Here is a 7635-nt window from a genome sequence, read left to right as displayed (position 1 = left end):
TGTATTAATGAACCAACCATAGGTGCATTAAGATAGGAAGAGAGCCAGACTACATCTCTTTTTTAAAAAATTTACCATCTTACCCATTTTTAAGTGTGCAGTTCGGTAGTGTTATGTTCGCATTGTTGTGCAACAGATCTCCCAAACTTCTGCACCTTGTAGAAATGAAACTCTATAATCGTGAAACAACTGCTCTTCTCCACCCCCCCTCACCCCCGCCCCCCACCATCTCCCCTTCCAGCCCCTGGAAACCACCATTCCACTTTCTGTTCCCATGGGTGTGACTACTTTTGACACCTCATACAAGTGGAGTCATAGAGTACTTGTCATTGTGTGACTGGCTTATGTCACTTAGCATGATGTCTCAAGGTTTATCCATCTTATAGCATGTGACGGGATTTCCCTCCTTTTTAAGGCTAAGTAATATCCCCTACGTTGAGGCTAAATCCCCTACATTACAGGCTAAATAATATGCTAATTTCGTGCGTTCATCCATTAGTGGACATTTGGGTTGCTTCTGCCTCTTGGCCGTTGCGAGTAATGCTGCCATGAACATGGGGTGGAAATACTTCTTTGAGACCCTGCTTTTGAGGCTTGTGGAAGTGGGATTCCTGGATATGGTCATTTTATTTGTAATTTTTCAAAGAACCGTTGTATTGTCTTTCATGCTGGTTGCACCAGTTCACAACCCACCAACACTGCACAGGGATCCAATTTTCCATATTCCCCAACGCTTACAATTTTCTAATTCTTTGATGGTAGCCATTACAGTGAGTAGAGTTGGTATCTCATTGTGGTTTTGACTTACAACTCTCTGACGATTAGTGGTGTTGACCACCTTCTCATGTACTTGTTGGCTAGTTGTATATCATCTTTGCAGAAATGTCTATTCAAGCCTATTGCCCATTTTTTATTTATTTTGACAGAGAGCGGGAGCACACAAGCAGGGAAGGGGGCAGAGAGAGGGAGAGAGAAAATCGCAAGTAGGTTACTCGCTGTCAGCGCAGAGCCCGACACGGGGCTCAATCTCAATAACTGTGAGATCGTGACCTAAATGAGACAAAATCAAGAGTGGGATGCTTAACTGACTGAGCCACCCAGGCACCCTGCCATTGCCCATTTTTAAATCGAATTACTCCATTTTTTTGTGGTTGAGTTGTAGGAGTCCTTCATATATTCTGAATATTAACCCCTTATCTGATATATGACTTGCAAGTATTTTCTCCCATTCGGTAGGTTGCCTTTTTCACTCCATTGATTTTGTCCTCCAATGCACAGAAATTTTTAAGTCTGATGTCATCTAATTTGTTAATTTGCGCTATTGTTGGCCTATGCTTGTGTCATCCAAGAAATCATTGCCAAACCTAGCTTCTTCAAGTTTTCCCAAATGCTTTCTTTGAGTTTAGTTTGGGGGTCTTTAATCCATTTTGGTTTAATTACTGTATGGAGAATAAGATTCCAAGTTCATTCTTTCCTAGATGGACACCCAAAGTTTCCCAACACCAGTTGTTGAAGAGAATGTCCTTTCCCCATTTGACCATATACGTAAGCGTTTATTTCTGGGCTCTATGTTCTATTCCGTTGGCCTCTATGTTTGTCCTTAGGCCAGTACTGCACTGTTTTGAAGTGTACTATGTAGCTTTGTAATATGTTTTGAAATAAGGAAGTTGAGTCCTCCAAAATTTTGTTCTTCTCTTTCAAAATTGTTTGGACTATTCAGAGTCCCTTGGGATTCCATACAAATTTTAGGATTTTCTCTATTTCTGGGAAAAAAAAGTCATTAGGATTTTGAGTGGGATTTGCATTTGAATCTCTAGATTGCTTTGGGTAATACTGACATCTTAACATTGTGATATTCCTAAATATTTTAATCTTTTTGAGGCTACTGTAAATAGATTGTTTTTCATTTCCTTTTTTGACTGTTCATTGTTAGTGTATAGATACATCCCATTAAAAAAATAATACGAATATACTGGGGCACCTGAGTGTATAAGTTGGTGAAGGGTCCAACTCTTGATAGTGGCTCAGGTCATGATCTCACAGTTCATGGGACCGAGCCCCAAGTTGGGCTCCATGTGCTGTGTGCCGACAGCATGGAGCCTGCTTGGGATTCTCTCTCTCTCTCTCTCTCTCTCTCTCTCTCTCTCTGCCCCCCCCCCCGACACTTGCTCTCTTTTCTTTCTCTCTCTCAAAATAAATAAACTTTAAAAAAATAGTAATATGCCCTTCTGTTCAGGAATTCTCATATTCCTAAGATTCTGGGTTTTTTGCCTATGCTTCTGAGGAATTATTTTATGGTTCCCATGCATCTGAAAAAAGCGAAGGATGTTGTGAAAATCAGAATGTCAGTAACATATGTGTTTGCCTGAAAGGCTGAGCAAGCTTGGGAGCACCTGTCTGATGTGGCCCAACTTGTCTCTTTACCTACAATTAGAGAAACCCGTAAGACAGTCGACATTTTGGAAAGTAACTTGTTTGCACAGCCCCAAGAACAGAGAGGCATTGACGGGTCCCTTGAGGATTATTCAGCTCCAGATACTTGAAAGGAAGTGTTAACCTTATATCAGCTAGGAATCTTTCAGTTGTGCTCGACAGAGAACGCTTCATAAACAGCCTCAAGCAGAAGAGAGGACACACGTAACTCAAATGTCTATAGGTAGAGCTGGATTTTGGCTTTGCTTGATCCAGGAGTTGAAATAATGTTACCGCACTCCAGTACCAGCCTCAGACCAGAGCAAGAGGGCCCCTACTTCGCCCTCCGTGCTGAAGGGCCTGGATGTCCTAAATCTGGAAAAGGAAAAAACAAAATCGCACTCAGTCTCTCAAGGAAGTTTTCGGACTTTGGTAAATGTTGAGTGGAAGGGAACCACCGGACAGGGAGGCAGTCCCGTCCTCAGTACAGAAACCCCCTAAGCTGAGTGAGACATGGGGAAGAGAAGAGTCTGGCCCCTGGTCCTGGGAAACCAGACAAAACAAACGCTTCTGGTGCTTTACTCTGGCTGCCCCAAGTGTAGGTGTCTAGACCTGTGCATGTCCACACGTGGCCATTGAACATTTCAAATGTGGCCGTTCCAAACTGAGGTGTGAGCAGAAAATACACCCTGGAATCTGAAGACTAATACAAAGGAACCGTGTAAAATACCTCGTTAATACACATTTACATTGATTACATGCCGAGATGTAATATTCCACGTAATATTTTCACCTGTTTCTTTTCACTTTTTATAACGGGGCTGCTAAATTTTTGTTAATCACCTGCGTGGTCTGTGCTATTATTCCCATTGGATGGCTCTGACTCAAAGCAAACCAACCTCCCCCAAAAACGCCAGGCCCTCCCTCCACTCTGCTCCAGCAGCTTCTGGAAGCCCTTAGAACTACCTGGAATATTACGATGTGGGGTGGAGGGAGGGAACCCGCCTGCCCCAGCTTCCTGGGGCGTTGATGGGTCAGTTCCCTTCCTGGGAGTCTGCCCAGTGCTACCTGGAGTCCTGGTCTTGCCTGGCCTGGCCGGGACCCTTCCCATGGTGGCAAATGCCACATCACTGATGGGGCATCTCTGGAACTTCTGTTAGGTTTATGGGGGCAATCCCAGGGATTAGCGCGTCAGGTCCACACAGAAGGACGCCATCCCATTGCCCATGGGGTCATACGGTGGAGGAAGAGCTCTCTGTGAGGGAACAGCCATGGCGCCTGGAGAGGCAGAATGGAATCACAGGGCTGTAGAGAGACCTTCGCAAATTCAGAGCTTCTTTTTTTTTCAATACATTTTTTTTCAATGTTTATTTATTTTTGAGAGACAGAGAGAGAGACGGAGCACGAGCAGGGCAGGGGCAGAGAGAGAGGGAGACACAGAATCCGAAGCCGGCTCCAGGCTCCGAGCGGTCGGCACAGAGCCCGACGCGGGGCTCGAACCCGCGATCCGTGAGATCATAACCTGAGCCGAAGTTGGACACTTGACTGAGCCACCCAGGTGCCCCCCAAATTCCGAGCTTCTGAGTGACACTGTCTTTTTCCTTCTTTTTGGCCACCGTGTTTTCGGAATATGAGAACTAGGCCAAACACACCTGGGATATCCAGCGCTTCCATTAAGGCCACTCAAGCTCCGTGCAGCATAGGCCAGGGCGCACATATGGGGGCCACACGCGGCAGACGCGGCTGCTTCCCTACGTCCAGTCTGCACCGCAGTGTTCGTTTTTTCATCCCATTGGTTGATGTGCTACTTACACTAGTTTTCCCGGTGGTCCCTTTCCGACCCGTCGGCCGACGAAGAAGCTGACCTTGTTCCTCAGTGCGTAGGTCCCTTCTCTAGCATTCTGGGCACAGCGGACACGCGATTACCCTTGACCATCAGTGGACTCTCTTCCCACCAGACTCCTCTGGAAATTGAGGTCTCTGTGCCTGACTCAGGCCAAGCCTCTCCTCACTTCCAGGCCGCCTCTAGCCACGAGCTCACGGTGAGCACTGTCACCGGCTTGTGAAAGGCGCGAGGCAACATACGGTCATGAATAAAGCAACGTTCTGTGTGTCGGATTAAGAACCAAACGAAACCAAAACCAAACTTTCAACAGTCTCTGTAGAGTGGCGCCTGGGTGGCTCAGTTGGTTGGGCATCCGACTTCGGCTCAGGTCAGGATCTCACTGTCCGTGAGTTTGAGCCCCACGTCGGGCTCTGCGCTGACAGCTCGGAGCCCGGAGCCTGCTTTGGACTCTGTGTCTCCCTCTCTTTCTCTGCCTTCCCCTGCTCTCGCTTTGTCTCTCAAACATGAGTAAATGTTAAAGAAAAACAATTTTTCTTTTAAATTTTTTTTAATGTTTATTCATGTTTGAGAGACAGAACGTGAGCGGGGAAGGGGCAGAGAGAGAGGGAGACGCAGACTCCAAAGCAGGCTCCGGGCTCCGAGCTGCCAGCACAGAGCCCGACGCGGGGCCTGAACTCACCAACTGCAAGATCCTGACCTGAGCTGAAGTTGGACACTCAACCGACTGAGCCACCCAGGCGCCCCAAGAAAAAATTTTAATAAATAGATAAATAAACAAATAAACATTAAAGCAAAAAAAAAATTTTAAGTTAAAAAAACCCAAAACATCCTGGTAAACAAGCCAGGTTTACCCGGAAGTACATGGATTCCAAACCCCTGTCCTGCAGCCCCGGGGTGGCTGGTTGACCCGCCCTCCGTGACTATCTGAGGAGAGCTACCCTTGCCTTTGTGGGACGGGGCTCGGATCTCCTTCCGAAATGTGTCTCCGGCCACCTCTGCTGGGCCCGCCCATGACTACCACCCACAGGCCTCTGCTGTGTCCCTGCACCAAGCGGTCAGCCACCCGATGGGCCCCTGCCCTTCGTCATGCTCCACCCGAATGCGCCTTCCCACTCCTGGCTGTCATCTTCCTAAGTCACAGCCATGATTGAGTCACCCCCCCCCCCCCCCCCGCTCCAAAGTATTTACCAGTGCTGTGTGGTCTAGAGATGAAGTCCAAGAGACGAGAGCTCAATGAAGCACTTTGTACTCTGACATCAGTATAACCTTCTAGCTTCCTGTCTGGTGATATTGCAGCCCCCAGCCTGCCTGCCTCCGCCCTCTTCCCCGCCCCAGATCTGCAGCCGAAAGGAATTCCTAAACGCTTTAAAATCTTGTGGCTTCTGCTACTAGTGTCCCCTTCACCTGAAAAGCCCTCTTCCTCGCGTTAGATAATAAGGAACCTTTGTGCAACATTCCGGCAAAAACTCATTTGAGACCTTTGTGTCAGTGATGGACAGCTGTAGCCAGTCTCCTGGGTTTTAATTCGCTGCTTATTTTGCTGTGTAATTATGAGCAATTTATTTAACTTCTACAGGTTCCTCATTTTTTAAAAGGAGATAATAATAGCGTCTTATCTGCCAGGCTTGTTTTGGGAACTAAAGAAGTCCACTTATTTAAAACCCGTGGAACATTGCCAGACACACAGCGCTCGCTAAATGAGGGTCAGCTGTTACTTATGAAATGGCCCAGGGTCTCTGAAGTTAGGACTCAGGTCTCCTGACTCAAAAGCTTACAGTCAGTGGATTTTGCCGTCACGCGTTGCTTTTCCACTGTCGTGCATTGCTTTTCCACCTAGCAAAAAATCCTACTCATTCTTCAGAGACCCAGCTTAAGCGTCTCTCTCATTTCTATGTGACCCTAACACACAACCAATGTAGGGGCACCTGGGTGGTCTGACTCTTGATTTCGACTCAGGTCATGATCTCGAGGTTCATGAGTTCAACCCCTGCATCAGGCTCCGCGCTGGCAGTGCAGAGCCTGCTTGGGGTTCTCTCTTTCCCTTCCTCTCTGCCCCTCCCCTGCGCACTCTCTCTCTCAAAATAAGTAAACAAAAACTTAAGACACCACCAGTTGAGGGTGCCATTGATTGTAAGATGTTCCGTTGTTTCGCTGTCATTGAAGAAAAGCAAACAAACAAAGCCGCCGATAATAATTGCAAGACGCCACGAATTGTAAGATGCCTCCCGACGGCAGAGATGTAAGGTGTGCCTTAGAACTGGTGAAATGAGGTAACCTTAACTGGGATTAAGTACCAGGCTGTGCACCTCTGCATCGAGCACGCGTTCTATTGCATTATAGTTGGCTATGCGCTTCCCTGCTAGATAGGAGTAACGTCAGGCCAGCAAACGGATCTTTCTTACTCTGGCATCCCAGCACCTTCCACTGTGTTTGGCACAAGACAGACATTCCATACTCGGTTGTTTAATACAAATTGAAATCGTCATTAGACACTGTGAGGGCTACACGAGGGATGAAAAATATGCGACAGACGTTGTATAATAATAAAACTTCACTGACCCAACAGTTGGACCAGATAACACCTTGGTGAATCGGTCTTCCTGCTTCGAGGCATAGAAACCTGATGTCGCAGGTCGCCTTTCGTATGGCTTTTACCCCGCTCACGAGTACCATACATACAAATAGACCTTGTATCGGTTTTCAAAGACAGATGGCCCTTTCGCCGGCAAGAAAAGACTAACAATATACTAGTGGCCTGAAGATGTCTACTTTTAGATGAAATATAATGAAGAAAGTGTTCGTCCCTACAGCCTTTTGGGACACATCTATTCTTTTGCCTTCTTTCCCTTATCCTGGAGGGTTTGAATGACCTGCCTTTTAAGGTTTAAATATAGATGCTCAGACTGGGCTTTGAAATATTTCAAGAATACAGCATTACAGGAATCCCAGATTCTATAAAATTCTGCATTTTCATTCCTGCAAACAGCATGACTTTTGTCATTCCTTCAGAAGCAGTAACACTGATTTTTGGGTTTCCTTTTCTTTTTTCTTTTCCTTTCCTTTTCTTTCTTTGCTTACCTTTCATCAACCAATGAATCTTTGAATGAAAAGGAAACTTCAGGGGCGCCTGGGTGGCTCAGTCGGTTGAGCGTCCGACTTCGGCTCAGGTCATGATCTCACGGTCCGTGAGTTCAAGCCCCGTGCTAGGCTCTGTGCCGACAGCTCAGAGCCTGGAGCCTGCTTCGGATTCTGGGCCTCTCTCTCTCTCTCTCTCTCTCTGCCCTTCCCCCACTCGCGCGCACGCTCTCTCTCTCAAAAACGAATAACCATTAAAAAAATTAAAAAAAAAAGAAAACTTCAAATAGTGCAGAAAGGTT

At 46.7% G+C, this 7635-nt stretch overlaps 1 long non-coding RNA gene across 1 annotated transcript; it reads right to left on the bottom strand.

The window, feature by feature from the left end:
• Positions 1–895: 895 nt before the first annotated feature.
• LOC147572745 (uncharacterized) lies at positions 896–4480 on the bottom strand. Its single transcript, XR_015246181.1, has 2 exons — positions 4278–4480; positions 896–2787 (listed from the first exon to the last, which is right to left on the bottom strand). It is a non-coding gene; the product is annotated as an uncharacterized LOC147572745 (long non-coding RNA).
• Between the last annotated feature and the right edge of the window lie 3155 nt (positions 4481–7635).

Source organism: Puma concolor, chromosome E4 (genome assembly GCF_028749965.1).
Source record: "Puma concolor isolate L17-30 chromosome E4, mPumCon1.1.hap2, whole genome shotgun sequence".
Lineage (NCBI taxonomy): Eukaryota > Metazoa > Chordata > Mammalia > Carnivora > Felidae > Puma > Puma concolor.
Note: the sequence above shows the minus strand (reverse complement) of the source record. Positions and strands in the feature narration are given on the sequence as shown.